The sequence below is a fragment of the Mandrillus leucophaeus genome, unplaced genomic scaffold, assembly GCF_000951045.1.
Source record: "Mandrillus leucophaeus isolate KB7577 unplaced genomic scaffold, Mleu.le_1.0 Scaffold285, whole genome shotgun sequence".
Taxonomy (NCBI): Eukaryota; Metazoa; Chordata; class Mammalia; order Primates; family Cercopithecidae; genus Mandrillus; species Mandrillus leucophaeus.
Genome location: NW_012102976.1, coordinates 3,433,861 through 3,453,009, shown reverse-complemented (window position 1 = coordinate 3,453,009; position 19,149 = coordinate 3,433,861). Strand labels below are relative to the sequence as shown.

The following is a 19,149-nucleotide window of genomic DNA, read 5'->3' as shown; positions in this document are numbered from 1 at the left end:
GGGATAAAGGTAGGCTCCATGTTGCAGTGGTATTCTTGAGGGGGCCTGCCTTTAATTCTGCCATATTGATGATTTATAATAATACCTTGGGATCTTACAGTGACATTTCTGCCAATGCAGCTCGCACCAGGGTCCAGTGTGTCCTCACACCAAAATCTCACCTTAGACAGTGGATTCTACAATTCAAAAGGAAGTGGATATGTGACCACTATCTGGCTAATTGGTTGAGTTTACACAACTATACAGAATACTTCAACTGAAAGATCCCTTTATTGATATATCGCAAGATGACAGGAAAATTAAAATATTTAGGACCAAGTATACTGTATTGAAGATGAAATCTCTCTACTTGCTGATTCAGGGACTCTATCTTATGGGGCCTTAATTTTACTGTGAAATCTGGGTAAAAAGACTTATTAAGAGTAAAATATTTGCATAGGTATAGCATATATGTATAAGTTTAAACAAATAATTCTGTAGGCCACATTAGTAAATGTTTTGCATTATCATAGCCATCGATCAGTTTCCGCTTTCATGAAGTCTGTTAAGCAAAAATAGAAACTATTAAATAGTTGTAGGGTCTTCCAGGGTCCGTGGAAAAAAAAACTGTAGAGCTGGTGGATGTTGAGGTTGCAGGTGGCAAGTATCTTAAATGACTTTAACCCAGAAGGTAGAGATGGACACTCATTCCAGACTCTGCTGACCACTAGCATATGACTTTGGGCAAGTTATTTAATTGCTCATAGCCTCAGTTTCCTCATCATGATAAGATCTACTATAGAGAATTTGTTGAGTGAGACAATGTAAGTCAACTACTTAGACAGAGTGTCTGTGCCTGACGCATTTTTGGGCAAAAACTTGATCACTGAGAGCTAATTCTGTAATTTTCCTGTTCACTTTCCACCACTTCTCAATGGGGATATATTTTATTATGTATGTGTTTACATGTGTATTTATTTACTTTTGCCTAATGCATGTCTTTCATATGGCAAGGTGAACACATTTCCCTTGCATCTATTTGCAGCAGAGTTGAGGAGTCAGTCCCCTGCCGACATCTGCTTCATTATAGGCATCACCTAAGATGCTATCTGATGTTTGCAGTCTCCCTTTAATTTACGCCTTTTGAGTAATAGCTTTGTTTCCTTCACTTTTACTCATGGGTCCTATCTCCAACACTGTTTCTCTCTTCTCAATCCGCTTCAAAACTCCAAGTTCTTTTTTTAACTGCAAAGCTTCATAGTCTTTTAAGAATCTCAGTGATGTAAATATAATGAGATACTTTATACTTAGCTAGTATTTATTGAGCACCAATTGTGTGACAGGTTCTGAAAATAGTGAGTGTGAACGAGACAGACAAGGGCCCTTTTCCAATGGCTCTTTCCCTCTGGTAGGGTAAATAGGGAACATCTCACTGCCTGTGTACCTGAAGCCTTTACTCATGCTTTTCAGAATCATGTACCATGGCTTTTTTCTTAGTAACAGCATGATAGAGTATATATATATTTTATTTGCATGCCTTGAGGCTTGATGTGCTATTCAGGGGCATTTTCACCATGTGCATAAGACCATTACAACTGGTTAAAGGTAAAAAGTTTGGTTAAATAATAGATTATTATTTTCTTCCTGACACCAAATAAAATTAATCAGTTACTATGGCAATGTATAGACACAACCTTACTGAGCATTTATTGTCCAAAGCACTTTGTTATCTCTCCTAGAAAAATCTACCTTCTGAATCTATTCATCAAACCACCTAAAGGAAAAGAGCATAGGGAGAGAATGATATGAAAAAAAAAAGAGAGAGAGAGATGGCCTGTAGCCTCAGGGGTGTTAATTTTAAATTGATGATACAAAATCTACAGGCTAAAAATAGCAATAACTTATGATGTTAAAAATAACATTTTCACATAATTCATCTAATTCCTATGTTTATGAATATGGATGGGTTATAGTGCTCATCTTATATACTATTGTTTGAGGGATTAAACGAGATAGATATGCAAGAATTTTATAAACCCAGAGAAGTGCGCAGTTACTAGGTGACGTATTGCCAACTGCATGAAGCACATAGGTGGGGCTTCTTATTGCTCTTTCACATAAAATAAACTGAATTGCAGACAAATCAAACAATGTATCTAAGCCTGTACAAATAGTAAACCTCAGGGCTTAACTGTGAGCCTAGGTCTTCTGACTCTACTATACTTAACTCTCAAATGAGTTATGAATAATTAAAAAGCTACATAACAATGAGACCATATTAATGAAATATAGACTGGATACGTAAGTATTTGAGACATATAAAGAAGACAAGCGTAGTTAATTAGGAAGGCTTCATGGGAGAGCCTATTCATTTTGAAGGAGGTGGGACTTGGATTAATCTATGTACTGTACTATATATATTGTATGTACTGTAGTCTTCCTAATTCCTTGCTTCTGGCTCAATTTTAAATTTAGATTTATGATTCACTATTATTTTTTAACTTGGAAGGTATTTGCCTTGTGGTCCAGCATTTATTCTCCCACAAGGACCAAATCTCATGTCCTGAGAAGGTATCCCTGGCCAAGGAGCAATCTCACGTGAAACAGAGGTGGGGTACAGCCCACAGCAGGAGCCAGCAGCTTTCCCACTCACCATTTAGAGGGGATTCCAAATAGTGATTCAGAGCTCAAAGGTACCGTGAACCATGGGCAACCCGTTAAGAAACTGAAATTTCAAATTCCTGGCCATTTTTAATTGCAATTTTCCTAGGAAAAATAGAAAGTTCTAAAATAGACATCATACCAATAACAATAATAACATAATATTTTTTTGTAGATCTACATCCAGAGTTAAAGGGAATATATTTTAAAGACATCACTAAAGCATTTATCTAGCTTTAACTGCCTCATCAAAGAATATTATTTTTAAAAAAGAAGCCTCATAAAGATGTATGAATATATAGACCTATGATTATTCAAAAAAAATGTACAAATCAAAATAAATTTGCCAGAGCAATTTAAAATAATTAACCTTTGACAAACCTCCCTCTCTGGTAATGGAATAGTAACTATATGAATAAAAGATAAGTCGTGACATTCAATGAATTACAATATTCATCCCATAAATTACTTGATATAATAGCTCTATAGTCTACATTTTTATAACACGAAAATGTCCCAAACACGAAAGAACCCATTCATTTCCAGTGTGTGGTTTGCAGATAGGTTGGGTAATTTCTTTTGCTTTCATCAGATATCCTTCAGTTAAGTCTTTACTATTCTTTTCCTCCCAAAATATACTTCCTGTCAGCCTGTCAACCATTTCTGCGGTACATACACCTGGTAGCATTGAGGCTAGTGCTCACCGCCTAGAGTAGCTCAGGAACATAAGTGAGTGCTACCCTGATTTGCATGCTGGGTGGGGTGATTACCGGGCCAGCACTGCCATCTGGCTGATGACCACATTTCAGAATCCGGTAGCCCAGGCACTTCCGCAGACTGCATGCCCTTTGGACAAGCTGCTGATCTCCCTGTTCCGTCTCCACTTCCTTGAGATAAAAGAGTAGCCATCATCTGCTTTGCCAGGGTAAACAGAAGCCATCTTTGACCACGTAAAGATGATTATAGACCCAGAGCAAAGTATTATCAGTGCTACATAATGATAACTAAGAAGTGTTTGTTGGCATAGACAAACCTCAGGCTGGCAGAATGGATGCAAAATGCCCAAAGATTTTTGGTCCAAAATGTGTTGCAATTTTAAACGAAGAATGGAAATGTATGGCAAGAGGCTATCTGCTGAGAAATGGATGCATCCCTGGCTGCTCATTTTGCCCATTAAGTATACGATTTGCTAATCATCTAGGGGTGACCAGATTCCTTCAACTCTTCCAAGCCATTTGCTTGGAAAGTGAACAAAATGGACCATGAAGGTAGTGCTAGTTTCTAATTCAATGTGTATACCTCCCCATTGTCTTTCTAATGCATTCACATCACAGCAGAACGCATCTATACTGACATATCATTTAAATTTTCATTATCTTTGCTGTCTTAATCATAGTCTGGATTCAGTTATACTATAATAAAAACAGACACATTTATTGAGCACTTACTATGTATCAGATAATGGGTCAAGTCCTATACATATATTTACTTCTCTCCATAACTCATAATGTAGATTCTAGTTTCATTTCCATTTTGCATAAGGAAATGGAAGCTTAGAGTCACAGTGATATGCCTAATGGAATATGCTGTGCTTCCCCAGACACACCACGCCCTCTGGCTACCCAGATTCAAGACCTTCACAGAAGGGTTATCTTCACAGATAGGGTTATCTTTTCTAACTCTGGAGTTGTAGCTGTAAATAATGTTAGTCACAATTCCATCCAGAGCAGGGCCTCATTAGGCTCCCTTTTCATCCCAAAGTCACAGAAGTAGGTGAGTAGGGCTCCTGCTAATTCCAGTCCTCCAACTTGGTCCTGATGCTACAGAAGCACTCCTGAGCAAATGGTGCACAGTGCCCATTGCTGTATTGTCTTTTGGACAAGGTACTTATTTGAACCAAAAAGTACCTTCTCTTTCTCTGTGTTTTTGTGTGAAAGATCACACATATAAAAGAAAGGACATGTGAAAAATAAGTCTTTAATTCACAGACCAAACTATTGCTTCTTAGTTTGAGAAGCTTACTAGTATCTGGTCCATGGAGTTGGATATACTTTTACTTTTTATTGAAGAAATCCAGAGAGATTTCATTTTCTTCTTCTTTGGACCTTTTTTTTTCTTCTTCTTTGGAGGTCACCATTTCTGAGTTGGAAAGTTAGGACTCATTGGATGATCATGAATACATAAGAAGGTAGAAACTGGTGAAGGGCCCACTTATTAACCTATCATTTAGAAATGATTTTCATGGGTCATTTATTAACAGTCCATGGAAAGAGTTCTGCAAATATCCCTGAAAGAAATGTGGTTCTTGCCCAGTTATCACCTTTTACTGTTGAGAAAGTTGAAGCTCAGAGAAATTATAAACTCCATCCAGTTTTGTACAAGTTAGTAGCAGAGTCTAAAGTCTGCTGTTTTACCCTTATTTTGGTGTTCCTTTAACACGTATTATTGTACATCTACTGTCCCAGGAACTGAGCAAATTACATTTGTTGTTTACCCCAAACTTTGATATTAGGAAAGAAAAAAAAGGTATCGTAAAACAACGAAAGGAAGATCTGTTTCCTTTTTCATCCTTTGTGCATTTGTCCTTTTTCTAGTTTCTTAAGTTTAATATTTCTTTTTCAGCAACCTATAGGACATTGCACTAGGCCTGGAGGAGAAAGAACATTTTAGGCTGCAGTGACAAGAAAGTGATAGTTTAATACAAGGTTCCCCCAAAATTTTATGAGAAGCTTGTATTTTACATTTTATTTTCATTGTTGGTTTTTTGTTTTTAAAAATGGTGAGTAGGGCAAACGTGAAATTTCCACTGAAGTGAATTTTGGTCTTTTTTACTGTGATTCATGGTAAGAAAAAGTTTTGTATTATAACTTAGCATATATGTAATATATATACATACAGACACATACATATATATACACACACATAGTTATAACCGAAACATGAAAAATGTCATGAAATATACTCGTGTTAATATAAAAACAGCAAATTTAACATCAAATATGATTTTATTAATATTCAAATACTACAAGATGTGTCACCCTTTTTATTCTACTCTATTTCACTTTTTTAAGGTAAACAAAGCTCAATAAATTAACCAAAGCAATTTGAGCAAATGTTTCAATTCTCCATTTAATTTTGTTTGTGAAAATACAGAAAGGTCAGGTGACCAGTGAATTTTGGTCTGGCTTAGCCCTCTATCTCAGACTGAGAGATTTGTCATTTAAATGCTAAAGGTTTGTTACATATGTATACTTGTGCCATGTTGGTGTGCTGCACCCATCAACTCGTCATTTTACTTAAAGTATAATAATAATAAATAAATATAAAAAAAATAAAAAAAAATAAAAAAATAAATGCTAAAGGTACAGCGGGGAATCTCTCCCTAATTTCTTTTTTGCCTTCCAATTTCCTGAAATCCAATCATGTGAGTAATCTCGAGTGATAGCTGAACCTCTCTGAACTTTCATCACACCTGTTAAATGAGGGGTAGGTATACATGACTCTCATGATCCCTTCCAGCTTCAAAAGTGTGTGATTCCATGATATTTTTTTTATTTGATACCTGGATACTTGTGAAAACAAAGTCCTCTCGAATGTTTTTTATGCATAAACTAAGAATTTGTAGAACCACAAATGTATTCTTCTTGAAGTTACTCTAAAATGTTGACAGATGTGAAAGTGAGCATTATCGAATGCTTAGTTTTACATTTGCATTCAGATCTGTTGTTTCAATGGGGACATTTTTATAAAATAAAAATGTGTTACTGCTGTTCTTGGAATTCTCCTGGTTCCACAGCAGATTTAATTAGCTTAAGCACTGCATTCTTCTGTGCACTTTGGTTTTGGAGGCTTTGCCATTGTTAGCTTTATGGTATCCCAGGGAGAGAGAGGTCTAGTTTTTCACTGTCACAATATTACGACTGTAGCGCCTCTATTTGTGTGAGAGAATTAGAGTGGTAGCATTGCCAGTACCAAGGCATATTGTGCACATTCCTCAAAGGTGCAGGATGGCATTCCAGCTAAGTTTAGTAAAAGTAATGTGGGTAATGGCCTGAAGTAAAACCACCTTTATTGGTTATGTAGCTCAGTTGCCAAAAAGGTGAACTGTTTTTATATTTTCTCCACATACAGCTGTGTGAATGTTTGAGCCCTTGGATTAGTAAAGCAAGCGAATCAACTGAGAGAGATGTGGAGCTCATGTAGATTTGGTATCGAAGATTCAGCAGTCAGTGAAGGCTTAGGAAATTTTTATCCTTTCAGTCCAAAAGTAACTGAACTCAAGTTTTTGTGAAATTGATTTTCTATAGAACAAAGCCAATGTGTTCATTTACAGTGAGAAATACAACTGCCATATGGTCTGGAATATTTACATGAGCGTGACCCATGCGTACTCTCACCGTTGGCAGTCTGTGATAGAAGCCAAATGATAACCAGCAGGTTGCAGGGTGAGCTCTGAATTCCAAGAAGGGGTATCGGTTACACGGGTGGAATATTTAATGCCATTGGGCCAAGAGTGTTCATGCGTCCATCTCAGGAAAAGGAATTGGAATGCTTGCAGTTCGTTGGCTAAGCCTCCTTTCCCTCTGGATAGCAATAGGATGCAGGGTGTAACATTATCTACCCTTCAGTGCTGCTGTGAGGGATGGAGATGATGCACACCTCACAGTGTCTAGTGCATTATAAAAAGGCTCATAAAATGGTTATTTTAACCTTTGTGACTGGGCTTTTGTGTCTGATCAAGCACTTTTCTTCACTTCCGAGTGACGTTTTCTTTCTTTTTTCTATTAAACATATCATGATCATAATTGTTAAAATTGTAGAAATTTTGAAAATCCAGAAAAGCACCCCCCAAAAGCTATCCTACTACTACACAGAGAATAAAAAGCTCCTATTAAGATTCCAGCATAGAGTCTTCTCCAATATATGACTTGGGTTGAAATATAATTGTCTAATATGGAAGGACAGAACTATTTGATGCCATTAAAATTCTATATTCAGTCTTTCCACGGGATCTGACCTAGTTCATCTGCCTCACCTAAAAGTTTTTCATAATCTAATTCTGCCTTGTCTATCTCTGGCTAAGGAAAATAAATAATGAGAAATAAATTCTCTGGATTGGGTCTTCAAGTCACACTAAACCAGGTAGGTAAGTAGCAGGCCAGAAGTAATCTGTGAGGGGAAAAAAAGGGTATTGTTATTTGCAATGTAATTCCTGGTGGCTTGGATGTCAGGTCTGGAGTGCTGGAAGGGAGGTGGAGAAGGAATTGGGGGAGGGTAGATAGAGGTGGGGAATGGAAAAGAGGACAAGGGAGGTGTTTAGCTTTCATTTGCAAGCGTGATACCCGCTGCTTTGTTTATGGATTTGATGCTATTCATATAGTCTTTGCAATATTAATTTTTAATTTATGATGCTCATTAGGAGACACTTAAAACAGAACAATTATCATTTATCTTGATATATTATTTACTAGGACTGACTGTCATGGTTAGGGGCCCATGATTAGTGAGAGGGGGATGGAGAAGAGCTTCCAAAGGTGCTGGGGTAAAAGGATAGGAGCTTAGGAAGCAGTTGTCAGAACCCAAGGCCCAAAGTTCTGATGTCGAAGTGAAAGCCACACAATCCCTAATCAAGACTCAGGAGGCCCTCTCCAAGACAAGCCTGGAATAGTACTTAATGAACCTGCAGGATCATATTAATGAGACTCTCTCTTAGGCTACCAGCTCATCAATTATTCATCCAGCTGCATTCCTGGTACTTTGCTATCTTCCTCCTCTTTTTGCATTGGTGTGATTACTTTTTTTTAACCCTCCATTTCCTTACCTGGAGTGTAAACAAAGCCTTCTGTTCTATAGTTTCCTTTTCTTCTGCTCAAACACCATCTCTTCTCAGTACTCATCCAGGATATCAAACATGATAATGGAAGTCTGCTACAGGGGAAATCTAACTTCTGAGAGTGTCAGGGAATTAGGGCACTCCTGACTTTTTGACTCCTTCATACTCTGGGCTTGTCTGTACATTGCGCTGATTATCACACGGTGTTATAATTATCTATCTATGTATGATTCTTCCCCATTAGACTGTGAATTCCTAGAGAATGCCTGATATGTAACAGTTACTGAATAAGTAAATGAGTGAATGAATAAATGAATGAATATGGGTGCTCAGTTATGCCTAATATTCAGCCCTGTCTACCTATAGTCAAGAAGATTGGGAGGCTGAGGCCTAAGCACTGCCTGCATGTTCCAGAGGAAGCTAAATGAAACAGAACATAACAGAATTCTGCGTTTACAATCTGGGTCACTCAGGTGAAGATATGTCTGTAAGCTTGGTGTAGAAAACTCACCAAGTCCGTGTGGTAATCAGTTCTACATATGATTATTTTAATAATTTGTTTTAAAGAAATTACCACAATCGACCATAGTTTTAGGCACAGAATTATGTTTTATACAAGTGAGAGGAGAATTTCAGTGAGCTTTCTGAGTGAAGATCAATGTTCTTAAGGAGGAGGGAGCTTTGGAGTGGGACAGCAACTGAGCTTGTACTAAGTATATTATTTGGTTCACTCGCTCAAGGTCAATCAGGAAGCCAGTTTCCGTTCTTCAGGAAGAGAAGTGCTGGAGGCTGTGATGCTGATCAAGGTCATTACCCCATATAGATAGTGAGGATAGAAAAAAACAAAGACTGCAAGTGTTTTTCATTTGTCCTGGGCAGGTGGGATGATGGACCGTAGTGGTAGCACTACCCGAAAGGCAGATTGACAAGGTGAGGCAAGGCAGAGATGGGTGTGAGGAACCGTCTTGACATTCCATCCCCCAGCATTATGCCCAGCAAGTTATGACTACTCAAATACTAGAAAAGAAAGCAAAGATCCAAATGATTAGAACGAATAAAAGGAAGTAAGAATATGGGGATATAATTGTTCAGCTTTGGCAGGCAGGCTGCAAAGCCAAAAGTGATTGGAGACTTTTGCCAAATGGATTCTTGTTAAATCTCAACTAAGTTGCAATTCTATGGGGTCGTATCTAGAGAAGCATTGTCTGGAAGTTCTCTCTATAGACCTTTACGTTGGCTCTCATCAGTGAGTCATGCTGAGAATGGGTTATAAGTATGCTTGGGCTATTGCTGTCCTTACTCCTTGAGGCACCTAGCTGGTCTGGGATGGTTGGGATCCTCCAGCTGTTTGTCCTGTACCAAGAGAAGCCTTATCCATTGATCTTATGTTATGGATTCTAAAATTCATGTTATTTTTTTCTCTCATTTAACATTTCTGAAATTGGAATGTGTTTTCCCATGAATATTCTACAATCTCTTTTGGCCAGGTGGCAGTGATGAGGTAGTTGTTATTGCCTGCACATGCCAAAACCTGGTCCCAGCTGTTCATGCTATACAAACTTCAGTTGAGTGATGTGCATTGTACTGCTTGCATTGGGTTGAGTTTCCCTTAAAGTGTCTTCAATAAAATACACTATGATTTAGCATTGAAACAAAACAGTTATTATGCACATGGAAAGGCAGGGAAACAGAGAAGTATGTATAAATGTGATGTTGATAAAGGAAAATAAGTCACAGAAGTGATGAACAGCCAAATGCTTTATGAGTTTTGAAGAAAGGAAGATGCCCACAAATAGATGCAACCTGTCTGAAACGAAGCTCTTCAATTAGAGGTGGGAAAAATGGTTTTCTCTGTTTTAGGGATAAAGTAATGATGTGTCTTTCAGTGGATAGATTTTTAGCTTCTAATCATTTTCTGTGTGTGTCATGGTGTAAAATACATTGGAAACCCTGGCTTTAAGCTCTTGGATTATTTTTTCTCATTCGAGCTTTCTGGTAAAGAAATAATTTAAATTCAGCATAAACTTTTAAAATTATTAAAATAGTAGTACTGGTTGTGTTAAAGAATAGCTACCTTGTGACTGATTTACCATGTCTTGTATACAGTATTAATTTTTATCTAATTTCAGTTTAGCTTTACATGTTAAAGATGGAATTAAACTGCTGGTCCTTGAGGCAGTTTAAGTTCAGGCAATTGATATAAGTGGTGGGTACTGAGTCCAGCTTTGCCATTCCCAGTGGGAGCAATGGGAAGCACTCAGAGGGTAAGAGTCAATAGGTTCTTTCTGTGTTGTGTATAATATCTGTAATACACACTTCATGCTGACTGCATGTGATTAAACAGGATGCAATCTCTAATTTTTGGAGGTCTAATTAGAGGCTGGCCTCCAACTATCACTAGCTTCTTCATCAAAACAGACTAGGTCATTCTGAAAATGCAACTTAAGGATATAAATTAGAAAATCAAATAATTTTAGGTACAAAGTATCTTGAGATGATTTGGTTCAATTCTTTTATTTTAAAAATGCATAGACTAAAGCCCAAAGAAATGAAATGGCCACCTGGCATCTCACAGCTTATTTGTGGCAATAATTAGGCCTTCTGCGCCTGGTGGAGTGTCCTGCCACCATCACACACGTGGGTCTTGTGAGGCAAATTTCCACATAAACAAAATGTATAATTTTTATGTATTTTAGTTATGTATAAAACCTTATTAGATCCAATTCTTCTTCTAAATCTTCATGCTATTTGCACCGATGAAAACTTACTGAGATTTCATCACTAGAGACTTAATCCTGGGCTTAAAAATACACTATTCAGTCTTAGAAGTTTTCACTTCTGAGTTATTATGACCTTGGTGATTTTTACTGTTCATCGTTTAATCTTTCTATTTTCCCAATATAAAAAAATGTAAACTTGGAAAAAATGCTTCAATCTCTCTTGGATTTAAAAATGTATCAGCTTGACTCTAACCAGGAGGGTAGAGATGAGGAAGTAGGTAGCAAAAGTCATTTTCTCTCCTCTCTATTCCACTTCCTCCAATGGAATTGACAATATATTTTAGAGGCCTATTAAACTGATAAATACATTCTGGATGGAATGACCCATCTTACTGATTTTAGGATATGACATTTAAGGGCTTCTGAAGAAAGAGCAGAGAGGGCTTGCCAATATATCTTAGTATACAACAAATTGAGGTTGACTCTGCCTTGCTTTTTTATGTTTTGCAGCAGATGAAGCTTCAAAACTAAAATAGAAAGGAAAATATTTACAGTGTGTAGTGTGTGTGGGGGGTTATCTAAGATGTAACGTGTATGTGTACACACATAGACACACATACCTATTTGCTTCATGCATGACATAGATTTTTCTTCCCCACTACAGATCTTAAAGGTTAAGAATACCATTGTCCAGTATGTCCACAAAAGCCTGAGTGAAGCGTCACCCTTCTCTATATGGAAACTTAATTTTTTTTTAGTATTTATTCTCAAAATTAACTTCACCTTGGTTGTGTAGTTTATCTAGATTAAATATCAAGTATCTTTTCAAATAAAAAATATGAAAATAAAAAAATTTAAGAATAAAGAAAACAAAGAAAGAAAAGGAGAAGGAAAAAGGAACTCTCTTCTCCCTGAAATAAAATATAAGGGGCATGATAACATCAGAGAGACTTTCAAAACCATGCCTAAAAAAAGCCTGGTGCCTGGAAAGATGATACATGATGGTCAAGTGAACTGAAACTCATGGCTTGAGTCACTGTGAAAATAAGTAATACATGCATTAGCATTACAAATCTGCTTCTTGACAATGTATAGAGAAAGGTTATTAGAATGAACAATTTTAGAAAAGTGATAGCATGCAAACTGCCATTCAAAATAGAAATAATTTACTTTACCTATGACTATTTTACAACATGAGGAGCTTTGCTAGATGTTTTTGTTGAAAATGTGTTGTTGTTGTTCTAAAAGTCTTTGGGATAATAATTCAAAGTTGTGCTGAGCCGTGGAGTGAGCACAGGGGTAGAGGTGATGGTGTTTTGTCCAGTTCCTGACAGGGACTTACTTACTAGGTATCTTACAGAACCAGCTCCAGGGTGGGCAGTCCTGAACCTACGTGTCCCAAACTGTGTGGGGGCTGACTAAGATCATTGCCCTAATTACCTCTAACTTCAAAATTCTGTGGTTCATTTGCTTGTCTTGTGTGATAAAATCTATCTGAAACCTTTACCAGAAATGAAGATAGAAAATAACCATTAGATCGGAAGAAAAAAGTCTACATCCATCCCCCGCTCAAAATAGAAATTTTTCCCATCGAAAACTATATTCTGGCCTCAATTACCATCACATACACTTGCTAAGAAATTAAATTTGTCAACTCTTATTTCCAGTCACTAGTGGGGCATAATATCTTCAAAATGTCATTTGTGCTCATTCCCCCTCAATACAGTGAAGCATCAAAGTTGAATGTCCACTTAGGCTTTCTCCTCTTCACCCTCATGTCTTAGTCATTTAAAGAACAATGCTTTTGAGTAATGGAGTTACTGTTTCCTCCTGATATTTTTTTTCTTACAGAATTCAGTTTCCTTGGCAGCTCCTAAAGGGAAAATTCAATCATGAGATGTACCATAGAAGAGGGCACCATGCTACTTTTAATATTAGCCCTTCTTAATCTAGATAAGGTCATCTAACTTTTCTGATTTTTGCCTGGGGAGAACCAGCCCCCGCCCAACTTTATTTTTTAAACATATATCCTTTTGTCTGGTTGGCCAGTAATTGACTTTGTCCCTTTTTTCATTTATTTCCCTGTCTCCTGGTTGTATCATCTTCTCCCAGGAGTCTTAGGTTAGAAGTTTTCCCTTTTGTGAAACCATGACAGGTGCCTAATTGAATGATGAATGTCCCTTTATTACTCTGTAATTGAACTGCCAGCTTTTTGATTGGTTTGTAGAGATGTTCCCGCCCGCATCAGGCACTGCAGGGGGCTTGGTAGTTGGCAGTCTGGTCCTACACTCCATCTGTCTAATCCCATCTAGCCCCCACTTGCTTTTTTGGGGGTGGTGATAGAGGTAGAGAGTGAGGGGGAGGGAAGTCATAATAAATTATGCTAATTCCATGTGGCTCTGACAATGAGAAGATCGTATTGTTCCGTGCATCTTGGGGGTAAATGCTTCAAGACATTTTGTCATCATGGGTTCCTAGCCTGACAGGCCCAGGATGAAGATTAATGGGCCTCACCTGAGTGACAGAACAGGGGATTGTGGGGAAGAGAGGGTCATTCATCATACTCTGACAGGTGTCATTCAATCCGACAGCAGCTCTACCGTCACCCAGCTAGCAGTTCCATTTTTCTGCCAGTTAAGCAAGGAGTTTAATAACATCCCCAGAATTAAAACTCATTCTTTGTAGCAGGTCTGACAGCTGAAAATAAGAAAATCAATTCTTCACATGTTATAGCACAGTTAACTGACTGGGGCTTTGACTCTAATTTAGTCTTTGGGCTGCATTTCAAGCAAAGAGCTTTTTGTAAGACATCGTCTATTAAAATTTACCCATAGTGCTAACTTTGGGGTTGTTATTATTGTGGGTGCAACAAAGATTCAGGCTTGCATGTCCAGTGTCATTTTACTCACTGCATGCTGAAACACATCCCTGCAGTAGCTGGGTCTCTCCTACTTTATCCTCATTAACAATGTTTACTGCTTCTCTCTTCATTAATATTGATCCCCTCCCCAACTACCAAGAACAATAAGACAGACACTAATTTGAAACATTTGGTATCATTAAACTGTTTGGATTTCAGGTTTCAGGGATCCTGGAAGGCAGAGAAAATGGTTCAAAAATTAAGAAGGGGAGTTAAATTTTGGAGCTTTAGCTTGAGCTGATGAATGATGACACTCTAGGTTGATAGGTGTGATAGACTGCAAAACAGAACTCTGGATTCCCTTTGTCCCTCTTCTTCTCTGCAGAAGTAATCTGTCTCTTCATCTCCATGAATCTTATGCCTGTTGTTAGTTTTGACCAATATAATGTGGCAAAAGTAATGCTATGTAACTTTGAAGCCTGGAGCTTAAGGGATCTGTACTTTCTACTTTTACCCCTTGTGGAACCTAGATACCATGTAAGATGTCGGTCCACCTTGCTCTAATGAAGCTCAAACTAGCTACATGGAAGAAAGAGAGGCTACATGGAGGTGCATGAAGTCCCCAGACATATGAGTGAAACATTTTTGGATTTTCCAGCCTATTTCAGCTGCCAGTTGGATGTAGCCACATGGAAGCCATCTTGGACATTCCAACTCTAGCTGATGTCATACAGAACAGAAGAATGGCCCTGCTGAACACTGCCTAAATTTCTGGCCCACAGAATTGTGAGCAAATAAAATTGTGGTAGTTAAAACCATTAAATTTTGCGGTAGTTTGTTATATAGCAATGAATAACTGAAGCTGAGGGTGAGATATTATAAGGGAGATAGGTACACAGCTGTTTCCTGTAAACACTGATGTGAAAATGTGTAGTTTTGGAGGCAACATTGTTCAAATTCTCCCTGTTTGAGTACCTTTGCCAACTCTTGTTGAGCCCTCCCCCATGACCACTTTCTCTTGTATATGACAGAATAGTTTTCAGTACTTTTTTTTTTTTTTGGTTGAGAGAAGCTGTGTCATTGTGTAGCTGAAGATAAATTGTCACATTATTTCTATCCTTCATAGTCTCATTGTCCCCATCTTATACAGCTAGGGTCAAAGAAGGCATTTTTGTAAAATAAATTCCAAAATTGGAGTATTTAGTTCATGGCACAATGCTGAGCATAAAGGGTTGTGAGTTATAGACACTGATGAAATAAACCAGATTACTGGTTAGTCTCACAGGGTGCCATTTAGGCACAGCACATATAGATAATTATTTTCTTGTGAATTATCTAATTTGATTTTCAGTGGTAATTAGATTAGCCAAAGACTTTGGTAAAATAATGTATTGGGACATCACAAATGAAAATTATTCTATCTCTGCTGCCTTTACGGAGACAGACACCATAATTGTAACTCTTTAGATTTCCAAGTAATAATATCAGAAAGCACTGGGGTAAAAGTGTGATGTGAAAGACAACTATTTGTTTAAGGAGAAAATCTTTAAAGGTACATGTTATAAGTACACAGAGGGCATGTGATAACAATTTTGGACTTTCCAAATCCAAAAGTAATGGATATTTATTATCGTAGAAGAACATCTGAAGTTTGGGGAGAAAAGAATTATATAAGGGCAATAGCATCTTGAGGAAGGTCTTGCGCCCATGGTTAATTCCAGGGAATGAAACAAAAGTAAGGATCACCACAGCAACTTTTATTATAGTAATTTATACAGCAGAAATTTTCCTTTCCTTAAAAGCATCATTCAAAACACACACGTGAATGTTTAGACATTGGGTTCATGATACAATGTCTTTGAGACAAGTAAGTTTCACTTGCCTGAGGAGTCTTAAAAAGAGGCCACTAAGGTGCCATGATGTTGAATGAATGGACTGTGTTGGCCTTGCCTCCTTAAGAATTTCTGCTGGGTGCAGTGGCTTGTGCCTGCAATCCCAGCACTTTGGGAGGCCGAGGTGGGAGGATCCCTTGAGATAGAATTTGAGACCAGCCTGGGCAACACAGTGAGACCCTGTCTCTACAAAAATAAAACATAAAAATGAAAATTAGCTGGAAATGGTGGTGCATGCCTGTAGTCCTAGTTACTTGGAAGGCTGAGATGGAAGAATCCCTTAAGTCCAGGAGTTCAAGGCTGCAGTGAGCTGTAATTGCTCCATGACACTCCAGCCTGAGTGATAGAGCAAGACCCTGTCTCTAAAAAAATAAAAATAAAAAGATAAAAAATTCTGCTGTCCTTAATTAAAAATTGATCTGCAGACTCACATGCCTGTTCAGAGTCAATATCTCCTGACCCCTAAACAATTGTGCTAAAACCTAATGATTTGATTATATCTCCTTAGCATTTTTCATGAATTATTTTCCTATTTTAGGTTTTCCTACTCCATGTCAACACTGATATTACAAAGGATCCCTGTCTTGATACCCTACCCTTGGGATAAATGGTGGAACATTTATGTATATATGGTGGTAGACTGTCTTTTCACTGAGCCTGCAGCCCAAGAATTAATTATAAAACAAATTATCAACTTCTAATAATCTTTCTGCAGCTAGAATAATCAGATCATTTTAAAGCATCTGGGGCAATGCTTTAATACAAAGCATACTGTATTAATTAATGGTTTATAAGCTAGCAGAGAGCCTGGCACATAGCAGATGCTCAAGAAATGGTTAGGAATAAATATTAACAAGCCAATCCATAATTATCAGCTGCTTACTGACTATAGCAGTTAAGAGTTTGCACAATATGAAAAAGTTACATTCACTGACTTCTAAAAATGTAGTTGAGACTAGGCAATTCTAATTCACTGCCCTGAATCTATGGATGTTTTTGTTTGTAACCAAGTACCAGGCTCTAACATATAAATGATTTATTGGAGGTAGAATTTTGAATTAAGAGTTAGAAGAGCCTAGAAATAAACCCAGGCACATACGGTCAATGATGTTTGACAAAGGTGCCAAGAATATACAACGGGAAAGAGATAGTCTTTTCAAAAAATGAAATTGGGCAAACTGTATATCCACATGCAAAAGAATAAAATTGGACCCTTACCTTACACAATACACAAAAATGAACTTGAAATGAATTAAAGATTTAAATGTGAGTCCTGAAACCATAAAAGTCCCAGAAAAAATAAGGAAAAGGCTTATTGACATTGACTGTGGCAATGATTTCTTTGATATGACAACCAAAAGCACAGATAGAAAAAGCAAAAATTGACAAGTGGGATTACATCAAACTGAAAAGCTTCTGCACAGCAAAGCAAACCATCAACAAAATGAGAAGACAACCTACAGATTGGGAGAAAATATTTGCAAACCATATCTGATAAAGGACTAATACCCCAAATACATGAAGAACACATTAGCAAAAACCCAGATAACTCAATTAAAATAATGGGCAAAGGAATTGAATAGATATTTCTCCACAGAAGATGTACAAATGGCCAACAGGTATATTAAAAGGTGCTCAATGTCACTAACCATCATAGACATGCAAATCAAAATCACAGCGAGATATCCTGTCACACCAGTTAGAAGATCTATTATCAAAAATATGCAAAGAACAAATTTTGGTGAGGGTGTGGAGAAAAGGGAACCTTTATACACAGTTAGTGGAAATGTAAATTAATGCAGTCACTATGAAAAATAGTATAGAAATTCCTAAAAAGTAAAAAAAAAAATCGGGGTACCATATGATCCAGCAATCTCATTTCTGGGTATATATCCAAAGAAGTGAAATTAAGGTCTTGAAAAGACACCTGCCTTCCCATGTCCATCTCAGCATTATTTACAATAACCAAGACATGGAAACAACCTAAGTGTCTATCATTGGATGAAAAGATAAAGGAAGTGTGGCCTATACATACAATGGAATATTATCCAACCTTAAAAAAGAAAGAGATACTGCCATTGGTGACGACATGGATGAATCTGGAGAATGTTACGCTAAGTGAAGTAAGCCAGACAGGAGGATAAATACTGCACATTTTTACTTATATGAAAAATCAAAAATAGTCAAACTCATAGAAGCAGAAAGGAGAATTATGGTTTCCAGGGCCTATGGGAAGGGAGAAACAGAGAGGTAAAGGTCAAAGGGTACAAATTTTCAGTTACGCAAGATGAGTGAGTTCTACGGATATACTACTGTACAGCATAGTGCCTATAGTTAATAATACTATATGGTATATTTAAAAATTTGCTAAAAGGGTAGATCTTCTGTCAAGTGTTCTTATGACAATAAACAGTAATAATAAAGAGGGTGGGAGGAAGCTTTTAGAGGTGATGGACATGTTTATGACATTGACTATGGTGATGGTTTCATGGGTATATACTTATCTCTAAACTCATCACGTTGTGTACTTTAAATATGTACAGCTTTTTGTATGTCCATTATACCTCAAAAAGTTTTTTTTTTTTTAAATGTGGGCTGTACACGGTGGCTCACGGCTGTAATCCCAGCACTTTGGGAGGCCGAGGCCGGTGGATCATGAGGTCAGGGGATTGAGACCATCTTGGCTAACATGGTGAAACCCCGTCTCTACTAAAAACACAACAACAACAACAAAATTAGCCGGGAGTCCCAGCTACTCGGAGGCTGAGGCAGGAGAATGGAGTGAACCCGGGAGGCGGAGCTTGCAGTAAGCCGAGATGGCACCATCATACTCCAGCCTGGGCGACAGAGAGAGACTCCATCTCAAAAAAAAAAAAAAAAAAGGTCAGGAACAGTCCGAGTGTAGTGGCTCAAGCCTATAATCACCGCACTTTGGGAGATCGAGGCGGAAGGATTGCTTGAGCCCAGGAGTTTAAGACCAGCCTAGGCAAAATAATGAGACCTCATCTCTTAAAAAAAAAAAAAAAAAAAAGCTGGTAACATGTGGACTGACTGCACTTACATCATGTCATGGAAACCTAAATGATACGTTACTTAGTGATATAGTTATCTATGTAAATTAAAAATAAAAGCAAATAAATTATAAACAAACAAAAATGAGCCAGAAGACTTGGATTGTAGTCATGTAGACTCTGCTGCATAGGA

The 19,149-nt window shown here is 37.5% G+C and overlaps 1 long non-coding RNA gene across 1 annotated transcript in view; it reads right to left on the bottom strand.

Moving 5' to 3' along the window:
• The window catches only part of LOC105543547, a 50,250-nt gene that overhangs the window by 15,154 nt on the left and 15,947 nt on the right, over window positions 1-19,149 (bottom strand). The window contains exons 2-3 of the long non-coding RNA XR_001006643.1: window positions 15,936-16,131; window positions 12,540-12,694 (exon numbers count right to left, since the gene is read on the bottom strand). This is a non-coding gene — a long non-coding RNA (uncharacterized LOC105543547). The remainder of the gene's footprint in view (window positions 1-12,539; window positions 12,695-15,935; window positions 16,132-19,149) is intronic.